This window comes from Sciurus vulgaris, assembly GCF_902686455.1.
Source record: "Sciurus vulgaris genome assembly, chromosome: 8".
Taxonomy (NCBI): Eukaryota; Metazoa; Chordata; class Mammalia; order Rodentia; family Sciuridae; genus Sciurus; species Sciurus vulgaris.
Genome location: NC_136468.1, coordinates 116,547,263 through 116,559,408, shown reverse-complemented (window position 1 = coordinate 116,559,408; position 12,146 = coordinate 116,547,263).

Sequence of the window (12,146 nt, the reverse complement as noted above, 5' to 3'; positions counted from 1 at the left end):
GACTTCTCTTAGGTTTTGTTCATTCATTGTCCTTTTTGCTGCTCCTCTGACTTATGACTTGTCTTTTGAATTTCCTAATTCTTTCTTCTGCTACTGAATCCCTGTAGTGAGTTTTTTTTTACTTGTTATTATATTCTTTAGTTCCAGGGCTTTTGTTTGGTCAGATTTTTATAGTTTCTATTTCTTTGTTGATATTCTCATTTTGTTCATGCATTTTTATTCTGACTCCCTTTAGTTGTGTCTTGTAGCTCACTGAATTCATTTAAGACAATTATTTTGAATTCTTTGTCAAGCAATTAATAGATCTTTGTTTCTTTAGGGTCCATTTCTGGAGATTTATTTTGGTCCTTTTATTGGGACATGTTTTTCTGTTTCTTCATATGCTGTCCCTTTTTTTTTTTTTTTTTGTAATTGCTTGTTTGTTTTGTTTTGTTTTTTTGCCAGGGTGTCAGTATTTGAAAAACACAACCATCTTTCTCAGTCTTTACAGACCTTTGCCAATTGGCACACCAAGAGATTCTGTTGACCTTTAAAATTTTTTCTGGAGATATAGCTCTCTGTACTTAAGCAAAGAATTTCCAATTAGAGAAAAAAAAATTTTTTTTCTGGAGCTCATCATTTCTTGCTTTCTCTAGCATCTGTCTGCAGTACTGATGGTTCTGTGGTCTACCAAGCCACCAGACTCTCCTTTGTTCTCAGGGACACACAGATATCCAAAGTATCTAGTTACCCTTTAGCACCCAGTGTCAGATAAGACAGAAACCAGTTCCTTTGAAGGCCCTTAGGAAGCTGGAACTTTGGACATATGATCTACTCTTCCCTTTCCTTCCTAAGGAAGAACTCAATGATTGGGTGTTTTTTCCTGACCACACTGAGCTGTTATGGTTTATAGGGGAAGGACTATCATATATGAATGTCTTCTTACCTGATTTTGTGCAGCTGGCCTTGGTTTTGCCCTTGCCTGAGTGTTGTGAATTTCTAATTTGTTTCTGGAGTTCTCAAAACTGTACACTGTAGTTAAGTCAGTGTCTCTAAGGGAATGAAGTCTGTGGGCTACTACTCCACCATCTTGCTGGCTTTGCTGCATATTCTTAACATTTTGAAGTTATGACATATTTGATAATCCAATAAAAACTGTGAAATTTCTTCATATATACGTAAAATTTGAGACAAAAATACTTTGCGAGTGTTAACCTCATATACACATGAATATATTCCTATTCATTCATGTACTCAGTATTTAAAATATTGATACACACTCTGTAGTAAGTATTTAGTACTATGAGCTTTGACAAATATGTAAAATCATGTAACTGCAAACATGTTGAGATACACATTTCTTTTAATCCACGAACATGGACTATTTATATCCCTATGTATTTAGGTTGTCTTAGCAATATTTTATAGTTTTCATTTCTCTTGGCAATGTTTTATAGTTTTAATTGTGCAAGTCTTATGCATATTTCGTTTAATCAATTCCTAGATATTTCATGTTTGTTGATGCTTCTGTGAATGTTATTTTGTATTTCACCTTTCACTAATTTATAGCTAGCAGAAAAATACAGTGGATTTTGTACACTTTGTATATTTATAAACTTTCTATAATTTTATTTTTAAATGCAGTCAGTACTCCTGTATTCTAAGTATCCTGAGATTCTCAAGAAGTTCCATGTTTCCTTTCCGATTCTTTAGACTTTGTGTTTCTTTGACTTCATACTCTTTTAAAATATATATGCCTGTCCTATTTAATAAGCACACAAACATTCATAGAATGTTTAATATCTGACAAGCACAACATATGCTATAGCTTTTATTCTTGTCCCAATTTAGAGATGAGAAAACAATCATGAGGTAAATTAAATTATTTGCCAAAAGTTCCACAGCTAATAATTGGGGAACTGAGATATGATCCTGGACTTCTGGCTGTAAATCAGAAGCTCTCAAACCTTTTGGTCTGTGGGCCCCAGAGACCAAAACAATGACTGAGCCAAAGTATATTGGGGCATACAAGAGGACTAAATATGCAAGAAATCTCAATTAAGAAAAACAAAGCTTGAAGAGTTTACCCCCAGATCTTAAGATTTACTTTAAAGGTACAGATGAAAATAGGATACCTCTGGAGAAAGAATGTACAGACAACAAGAACAGAAGACAGTCCAGAAATAGACCAATTATTTTCTCCTATGTACAAGGGATGTGTTCCAAGACCTCCAGCCAATGCCTGAAACCACAGATAGTCCTAACCCTATATATGCAGGCACTCCCTGACTTAATGACGGTTTAACTTACATTATTTCAGCTACACACTATTTTGAAAATGACATGCAATCAGTAGAAATCATCCTTCAAATTATAAATTTTGACCTTTTTCTGGACAAGCAGTATGCATCTCTTGAGATGCTGGGCAGCAGTGGTGAACCACAACTGCCAGTCAGTCACATGATTTTAAGGGTAAAGAATTGATATCTTCAGTACTATGTTGCTAAATGGTGATGTTCAGTAGGTTAGGAGTATTAACACAGGTCCCTAAGCCAAACACACTAGGACAGGACACGTGGGTTGTACCCTGGTCCACACCCACCCTACATTCCAGAAACTCTTGTGGGTAGCAGGAAGAGGTGAGGAATGGCCTTGTAGCTGCTGGCTCAGGTGGTGCTGCCCTCCTGTCTTCTTCATGTTAGTCCTAGTTCTCTTGTGCTCCTGGCCCCAGACTGCACCAGCCCTCTATGACAGTGGTGGCTGAAAGCTGAGGTGGACAGAGAAACCAGTGTGGCCAGGGCAGAGTAGAAACATTCTGAATGAAAAAAAAGGAGATGTTAGTTGAACATGGAGGGGATACCGCACTGTCCCTACTTGGGCTATAAAGAGTCTAGGAAGCTTCCAGAAGGAGGTAATGCCTTGGCTGAAGCTTGAAACCTGAGCTGTAGGTAGCCAGCTGGAACACACAGGATGGGACCTGGTGGGAGTCACTATGTGAGCAATGGCATGCAGGTGAGCTCACGGTGGTTGCCACCTTCAGAAACCTGGACTCAAGGGCCAGTGGTCCAGGTGGGAAGGAATGTTGGCCTGTGAAGGCCTCTGCCCCTAAGACCTATAACCCAGAGTGTCCTTGAGGCAGGCAGATGGCATCCCTTGCCCTTCGCACATCCACCTCACTGCAGTGGTTGCCAAGGGTTATTTGAGTCACCTCTTCTTTGCCCCACTTTCCCCACAGTAAAGATTTATCCTTAAAGTTACTTGCAGCGCCCTGATTTAGGCATCCTGATTTAGACATCCTGTCATCTGTGATTCTCTTGTGCAGGTAAAAATCAGGGCCCCTGGAGGACTGCATCCCAGGAACTGAGCCCTGACTTAGTATCACTCACCCCATCCTTGTTGCTCTTCCACTCTCCTCCACCAGGTGGCAGAGGCCTCTGTTTTGGTACTTGAGGTCTTTGCACCATGAGTTTAGAATAGGCTTGATTATATAAAAGCATGAAAGATTCAACACATGGTATTTCTTTCCATTTTCCTGGTCTTTGACAAAATAATTCTAGTTGCATAATAGTGTAATAATTCAGTGACCTATTTAAAGGCCATTTTTCCTTTGAGTCTAGCACAATCACAGGCTGTGCTGTTTCAGTGTAATTTTTTTTTTTTTCATGGTCACAGGTTTATAGCTAAAAGCAGAACAGCCAGTGAAAATTCTTTGTATGGAGATAGCATGAGCTTAGTATTTCCATACTTAAAGATCAAAACAGAGATCTCCCAAACACTGTTTTCTCTGTGTACCTCAAAACTCTTCTCATTATCTTGTGCCACAAATCTGCCAATTTCAGATATCCCCATTCATACAAATGGCCTAAGGACAAAGAGCTCCAAAGAACTCAAATAACAAAGAAATCAGAGAGCCAGGCTGAGGGCTGCTGTCTGTAGTGGTGAGGACACCAACCAGAAAGCAAATAAGATGACAATCACATACTACCCAGCTTGGAGAACAGACCTGTGGGAAGTGGGAGGGAATGGGATACTGTATCTCCAATTTGCCCCAGGATCACAGAGGTCAGGGCCAGACCTCTGGTATGCATCTAACGAGGGCTCACACCAGGTCCCATGAGGGAGAAGGTGGATATTATCTAAGAGTAACATGTTCCTCTAGGACCCCACAGGAGGGGCTCCGGCTCTGGACATGGTCTGGTGGGTGGTCTAGCACTCCTGGATCTAGCAGAGCCCTGGATGGATGAGGATGGGCCCCTAAAGGCAAGGTGTCTCTTCAGTGTTCCCCCTTGAGAAACAGAGCTGCCAGGGTGAGGCCAGCACAGATGTATACCTAGACGTAGCCTCGCTTGTGGTGATGCTGGTGCCCAAGGTGAAGTGGGTGTTTCTGCTTGGTGACTCTTTGAGGATGACACTGAAAAAGTTCCTCTTTGTCCTGTGTAACTTGGTCACCATGAAGGTGCTTTGGCTAGTGGTGCCACAGATTTTCAGGCCAAGCTTGCCCCATAGTGCTGTCTGGTGCTCTAGAGGGGACCTCTCTTTGGGAGGAGATGCTCATTACCTAAAGGCAGATATCAGATCTGTGCTCCTAGATTCCACTGAAGACAGGCAAGTTACTGGAGGTGGGCTCTCTGAGGGTGGTGCTGGTCCCCGAGTTGAACTTGAGGATTTCTGCCTGGATGGGAATTGTGCCTGGCACTAAATGTAGGGGTACTCATGGCTCCCTGCACATGTTTGCTATCATCTTTTGTCCCCTGGTCCCTGTGGAGGTGCTCTGGTTAGAAGTGCTGCAGGTTTTCATGCCCAGCCTTGCCCCATAGCACTGTCTGGTGCTTGGGGTCTCTCTTCTTTTGAAGCAGATGCTCATTGCTCCCAAGGCCACTATCAGATCTGGGAGCAAGTCTGTATTCCCAGATCCCTATGATGCCATGGGCATGGACTTGCAACTGGAGGCAGACTTTCTGGGGTTCTTGCTGGCCTCCCAAGTTGAATTTAAGGATTTCTGTTTGGGCAGACTTTTGGGGATGGCACCGAAAGTAAGAATACCAGTGGCTCCTTACATGGGCTTACTTTTCATCCTACATCCCTTAGTTGCCATGGAGGTCCTCTGGTCAGTGGGGCCACAGGTGTTCAGGCCCAAGTTAGCACCACAGTGATGTTTGTTGCTTGAGGTCTCTCTTTTAACTGAACAGATGCTCAGTGTTGCAGAGTTGGATATCATATCTGCTAGCAGCTCCCTCCTCCAAAATCCCACTGATGCTGCTGACACCATAAGCCCCCACAAGACTGGGTTGCAGTTAGTCATTGAGCATGGCTGCCTATTTTGGGGCCAAATGACTAGAGCATTGAGTCTGTGAGTGGCAACTGCAGAGCAGATGCACTGGATGTACCAGTGGAGAATACAGCTTAGCTGACAGCAAGGATTGGCTAAGTGCTGGCCTAGGGGCCCAAGGTGGGATTTTGGGATAGTGAAATCCCAAGTTTTCCCTGGGTTGTGCTACTCAAAGGCTTGAGCAAAGTTTGGGTCTGAGGATAGAGCTAGAGTTGCCAGATCTCCAAACTGGAGAAAGGCAGAAACAGGGTCAGCAAGGAGACTGGGTTAGAGGCCAGGAGTATGTAGTAGTACTGGAAAAGTCTCTGAGTTGGAGAAGAACGACAGGGGAGCTACGTTACCTGCCAGATAAGAAGCCCAGTGTTGTCCACTGGAGCCGATTCTAGGAGGACCCCTGGGCTCAAGGAGTCCATCTCTATTTTGCATCACTCTGCTGTGCATTCCTACAAGGCCCTGGAGGGACTGCATGTGGGAGCAGTCCCTGAGGCAGGCAGGGGGAGGGAACATGAATGCTGAAAGCAGCTGTAATTCCAGATGGCCTGGCCTCACCCTCAAAGCACCATTGATAGACTGCAGAGCCTTCTCCTCCTCATCTGAGTCTGCAGTGGTGACTTGAAAATCCAGTTCTGGAGTTTAGGCAGCATCAGAGGGTCCCTCACCTATGTGGCAGCTGAGTAAATCTTACATTTTCTTGTACTACCACTGTCCACTGTGGGTGGGAAATTCCTAGATGTTTTTATCTGCCCTGCTGTTGTGTCTGCTATTTCCTTGTACTGGGCCTCCTTCTAGGCAATTTCTGAGACTGAAAAGGGAGACCAGGAACTCTTCTCCCCTGTTTTTTGAGGCTCCCAATGGCTGCCTGAGATGTAGTGGGTGAAGACCCTTCCCCTTCAACAGTGGGATGCCTCCAGTGGAGCTGAATGAGCTCCTGATAACATTTTGTTGTGGCAGTACCTCACACATGAGGCCTGGGAGATCTGCTTAGCTCCACCTTTAGAGCTCTGAGCATGGAGCTTTCTCTGCATAACTCCATGCCTGGGTACCAAGGGAGACAGGCCTCTGGACCCACTAATGTTTCCCAATCTCCTGGGGAGGTTTGTGGGTGTTGGATTTGAGGGTGATGAGCTATTTCTATTGCATGGATCCCTCAATCCATGCCCAGGCGCCAGTGCAGTCATGGATTTGTCAGGGATCGTCCCTGCTTAGCACAGGGGGAATGGCTAGCAGAGATTCTAGCTGAGCAGCATCTGCATGAGGGGGTAGATTTGGGATCAGCCACTGTGTCCTCCTGCCCTTACCTGGAAACACTGGATGGGACAGATACTGAGAAGTGCAGACACCACTCAGTGTCTTTTGGGGTGGCAGTTGAAATGTGGAGCAAGAAAGGCTGCTGGAGAGTGGGACACCTTACCCTTGACCTATGCTGCTTTTTCTAGGATTTTAACCAAGAAAAAACAATCTTGTGTTCTATAAAAACCTGTATGTGAACATTTGAGCTGCTTATTTTGTGTTTTCTACATACAGAGGTTCTCCAGTTTTTCTTGAGTTTGTCATTGTTTAGCTGTTCTGGGAACAACTCTAGGTATCCTAACAACTTCACAGTACATTTAGAATTAGTATTTGACTGATTAGGCAAAATATAGAAGCCTGAAAGACATATAGATCACTGTGCCATCCACTCTTTATGTTCGTCATATGTTTTACCTTTACATAAATTGAAGTCACTCTGTCAGACTTTGTACAATTTTTCATTCAAGAGTTTCTATACTCTTTCCTGGCCACATTAGGTGCTCTGTCCACTTTGGCTTTCAGGTGCCACTGCCATATTGGGCTGGGTAGCCTGGGGCCAGGCTCCAGCCTGGGCAGGAGCACAGGTGGGCTGGGGCCAGGTGGAGCAAGGCAAGGAGGGCAGCACCACCTGAGCCAGTACCTACTACGGCTTCTCCTTACCTCCTGCTATCCACAGGAGTTCCTGGCGGACAGGATGGGTGGGGACCAGGGTACAGCCCATGTATCCTAGGTTCTTGGTGTCAGGTGTGTCTTGTTTAGGGACCCAAGGCCTTTGCTTCTTTCTCGGCCTCCTCTTCCCACTTAGCATTGAATACCAGATGAGCCCAGAGAGACTTGTGTGCTGCTGGGTCCTGAGCCCCTAGACCCAGGGGATCAGGGATAGGCCACGTGCAGGCATGTGACCAGTGCTCCACTTGGAATAAGAAGTGGGTGTGGTGTCTGCCTGGGTTCTCTGTGCCAGCTCTAGAGAGCTGGTGCTCCTCTTTACCTTCGTTGGTGCCAGAGAGTCCAGAGGCTTAGATGCTTCCCTGGCCTCTGGGCTGGAATCAGTTTACTGTTGCAGGGCCCCAGTGAGCAGTGAAGTCATAGAGCTATGGGTCCTGGTGTCTGTGACATCAGGAATTACCAGAAGAGGGGCTGTGATATCACAGAAGACCCTCAGAGGGATCACTGGTGCAGGGAAGAGCGTGGAGTACTACAGGGGAGAAAAAGGAAGTTGTCTTTGTCAACACCTGGAATCACAGAAGATTTCAGTCAAAAGTATTCAGTATCACCATGTTCCAATTTTGATATTATAGTTGTCAACTCCTTTAATTGCACTTCAAACAAGCATTGTTGGTACAGTTCTTTTTGACTGCCTGCCAATACCTCCGTGGCCTTTCTTGGGGCTGGGAAAAGCACCATCTAGTCTGTTTATGAAGCTGAGTCATAGGAATTTCTGACCCAGACCAGGCAGGTAAGAACCAGAGCAGCCAAAACCCCAGTCCTAGCTTCTGTGTGATCCTGAGGGAGGGCAGAGGGCCAGCAGCTGAGCTCCCAGAGCACCCTCTCCAGTCCCAACTCACCAGGCAGCCCTGCCCTCCAAAGCCTCCAGGCCTTCAGAGATCCATGTCAGTGCTTGAAGAGCCCAGCTGGGGCTGAGGGCCGGAGCTCAGGCCCCCTCTGCTCTGTTTTACCTCCACACCCCACATTGCTAGTGTTTTAGTCAGCTTTTTTGCTGCTGTGACTAAAAGATCTGAGCAGAACAATTTTAGGGAGGAAAAGTTTACTTGGGGATTCAGTTTCAGAAGTCTGAATCCACAGACAGGAGGCTCCATTCCTGAGGAGTCAAGGTGAGGCCAAACATCATAGCAGAAGAGTGTGATTGAGGGAAGCAACCCACAAGATGATCAGAAAGCAGAGAGAGACTCCACTCTCCAGATACAAAATATACATCCCAAGGTCATGCCCCTAGGGAACCACCTCCTCCAGCCACACCCTACCTTCAGTCACCACCTGGTTAATCCCCATCAGGGGGTTAATTCAACAGTCGGATAAGGCTTTTGTAATACAGTTATTTCTCCTTCAAACCTTCTTCCATTGTCTCATACATGAGCTTTTGAGGGACACCTCACATCCAAACCATAACAGCTGGGAACAGTGGCCGAGTCCTCAGCCATGGAGTCTTTGCTTCCAGTAGCTTTGGATATGCTCTGTTACTCATTCCTTTAACAAGATTTTGGGGTTAATTTCACACTGCATAATAAAAGGCAGGGTGAGCTTTGTGGATTTAGAGTGTTGAACCCAAAGTGATGTTTATGTGGAGAATTGATTGGAGAATACTTTCCATGTCTGATAACTTTAGCTTTCCTCCAAAGCCTGTTGGCTACAGGGACTTAGATACTGACTAGGTAGATCCAATTCAGAGGAAGAAGGTAATCCATGGACTGTTCTTCCTAGGGAGACTGTCTTCAGGAACACCAGAGACTTCAACAGATGGCAAAATTATATCAATGTCAGTCAGTTTAAGAGGACAGGGTTGGGAAACTGAGCCAGAACACACGGATTATTGAACAAGGGGAAGCAGAAAATACCTGTTAAAAGTTTAGGCCAAAAAAGTGTCCCATTTCAGGCCAAACATTGGTTTCCCTTCTATAGCTAGGTGAGGCTTCTGAATAGACAGTGGAACAAGATTGTGAAAATAGTTAAGGTTGATTATGGGCCATGCACTGAATCAATACTTTTAACCATTATCAACCTAGTAAGGCAGGTACTATTATATTCTCATCTGAAACTAAGGCAACAGCCTGTTGAGCTATGAAGCCCCTTGTCCAGTTCACCCAGCAAATAAGCAGCAGAGCCACAGTTTGCATCTGGACGCTGTGCCTCCAGGTGTCACACTCCCAACCACTGCAATACCCAGCCTCCCCTGTGTCAGGCCATCTGTTGTGCTGGGGACAAAGGAAGATGAGTTGGGAGATGCTGTAAGAGGCCATTTGCACGAAAAAGGTCTCAACCAGGGGAGAGGGCCCAAGAGCAATTCCAGAGGAATACTCTTCAAAGAAGCATAATAGTGCCAATGCTATTAGATTAGTTTTACATAGACCAATTCTTTTTTTAATATCATTTATTTATTTATGAGGATCAAACCCAGTACCTCACATGTGCAAGGCAAGAGCTCTACCACTGAGCTACTGCCCCAGCCCTAGACCAGTTCTTTCTATGTCTCAGAACAGGACTGAATTATGCATGCAGTCCACATTACAAGACGTCAAACTGACTCACTGGAATTCACTTTGTTTCTTAGACAGAGCTCCCTGTCTCAACTCTACAGCTTCCATGTCTACCTAGAAACAACCTACATTTAAGGCCAGTTTGCAAAAGACACCAACTCCATCCGAGCTTGTGACAGCCTCACCCTGGTGAAGCCACAGCTTGGTTCCTGTTTAGGCAAGTGCGCATGTGTGCCTTGCTCTTTGCCACCCAGCAGACTTCCCAAATACACGCCTCTTGAGATCTGCCCATCCTGGGAAAGGAGACATAGTTACTGGCCAGTTGGTGATGTTTCCTCTGTCCCCATGGGAAACATTTTACAATAAACTGTCCAGCTTGGTTACAGAGTTGGCTTGAACCCCAGAGGAATACAGGTGTCAGAGAGCCCCAGTCCAGAGGGTGGGGGCATTGTCCCCATGACAACCAAACCTCCTGACCTTATCTTTGGGAAAAGTATGCCCCTCCATTTACAGATAGCAGTAAACATCAAAGGAATTCTCTCCAGTGTCCTCTTCCCCTGGTGCCAATAGGCCTGCTCTGCACTTCTGTAGCCAGGTTCTGCACACTGAAGGGTTATGGAAAATAATATTCCTGCAAGATAGTTCCTGAGGAAAAATGGAGGGACAGTGTGACTGCGGAGGGGGGAGGAGAAATGGGTCAAACATTAAGCCTCTCCCAGTGTACCCTTTCCCAATAACAATGGACCATGAGGGGATAAAGCAAACTTTTCATCCCTTCCCAGGTTCATCCCCAGCATCTCCACCAAAAGCAAACATTTACCCCTTCCAACCCTAATGCATCTTGAAGGAAGGAGGCAAATACTGAATGTTTGGCCCTGAACTTTGACCTTCCCCCATCTCAAATTAGTCCTAAATGGAGGCACAGCAGATATTGAAACTCTGGGAAACAGTGGCTCCCAGAGCAAGTAAAACAATGGGCAAGATTTGAGTAGTCATCCCTCAGGATCTGGACTCCTATAATAATGTTTCAACCTTTTTAATAACTACCCTCCTAAGTTAAAGTTCTAACCAGTAGACTAGCCTCAGATTGTCCAAACTGCATGTCCACAGTCTCCAATGAGACTATAAAACCCAGACTCCTTTTATAACTCAGGGGTCAGCTCCATACCCAGAAATGGGCCTTCCCATGCCTGATGCAGAATAAAGGAAAGCTTGCTGATCCAAGGTTTACTGCCTGTCTCCTACCTGTCATTTGTGGACCATGAGCTCACACACATGTTCCTCTTTTCTTTCCCTCCAAAATTCCACTGAGTGTGCACACCATCCAGAAGAACAGCCTCATCCTATGGCACTAAGGAGAATACACAAGCTAGAAACAGCCCAGTTGTTCAGTAACAGAACAAGGGTATGTAGCATATGAGGCATTCATCCACAGGGTTTCAAGCAGAGAACAGTGAGTAAACAGGTTACATATGACCAAATGATGAATCCCACAAAATAATTATATGACATATAGTCCCATCCTTAAGAAGACCCTCCTGTACCCAACCCCACTAAGGCCCCTTAGAGGAAGCTCTAGTTGGCCATGCTGTATCTTCCTCAGAGGCAGCCCTGTGGCCAGCCCACATTTTCTCATCTTTCCAGACTCTCCATGGTCTACAGAGGTTCCATTATCACCTTTAAGGGCACATGTCCAAGGACCTAACTTCTTCCCACCCCACAAAAGGTTGCACCATCCCCTAATAGCACCCAGGGCTGGCAACCAAGTCTTTAGTATATGGAGCTTTGGGGAACTTTTAAGATCCAAACTATAACACTACTCCATGCCCCCAGTGGAAACTAGAATAAAATATCATCCTAACATAGAAATGAGAGGACTTGAAATAAAGCAGTAAGCATGAAAGAGTCACATTTGACTTTAGTGAGGAAGGAGACAAAGATGAAAGGGGACTCTCCTCTCCTCCCCTCTCCTCTAAGTCATGAGTAAGGTCCTGGGATTGTAAAAGCAATATGTAGCTTTCAGGGGCATGTTGCTGCCAGGAGAGAAAAGGTCTTACACCTCCTTTTCTCTCCTGCTTCTAAAGTGGTGGCAAAATGTCTGTTTCTGTTGGTTTGAAGGAGTCTAAACATTGCCAAAGGACAAATAAAGGAAATCATATAGGCATGTTCTTCTAAAATGCTACTTCCTTTGTGACTGTCTTGATTCCCTATTCAGAACTTACAGTTTCCTTTTCTACCCTCCATCATATACTTTCTACTTCCATTAGTATTTGCAAACTATTTGTATTAGTCAGGGTTCTCTAGAGGAACAATATCAACAGGAAGTATGATTATAA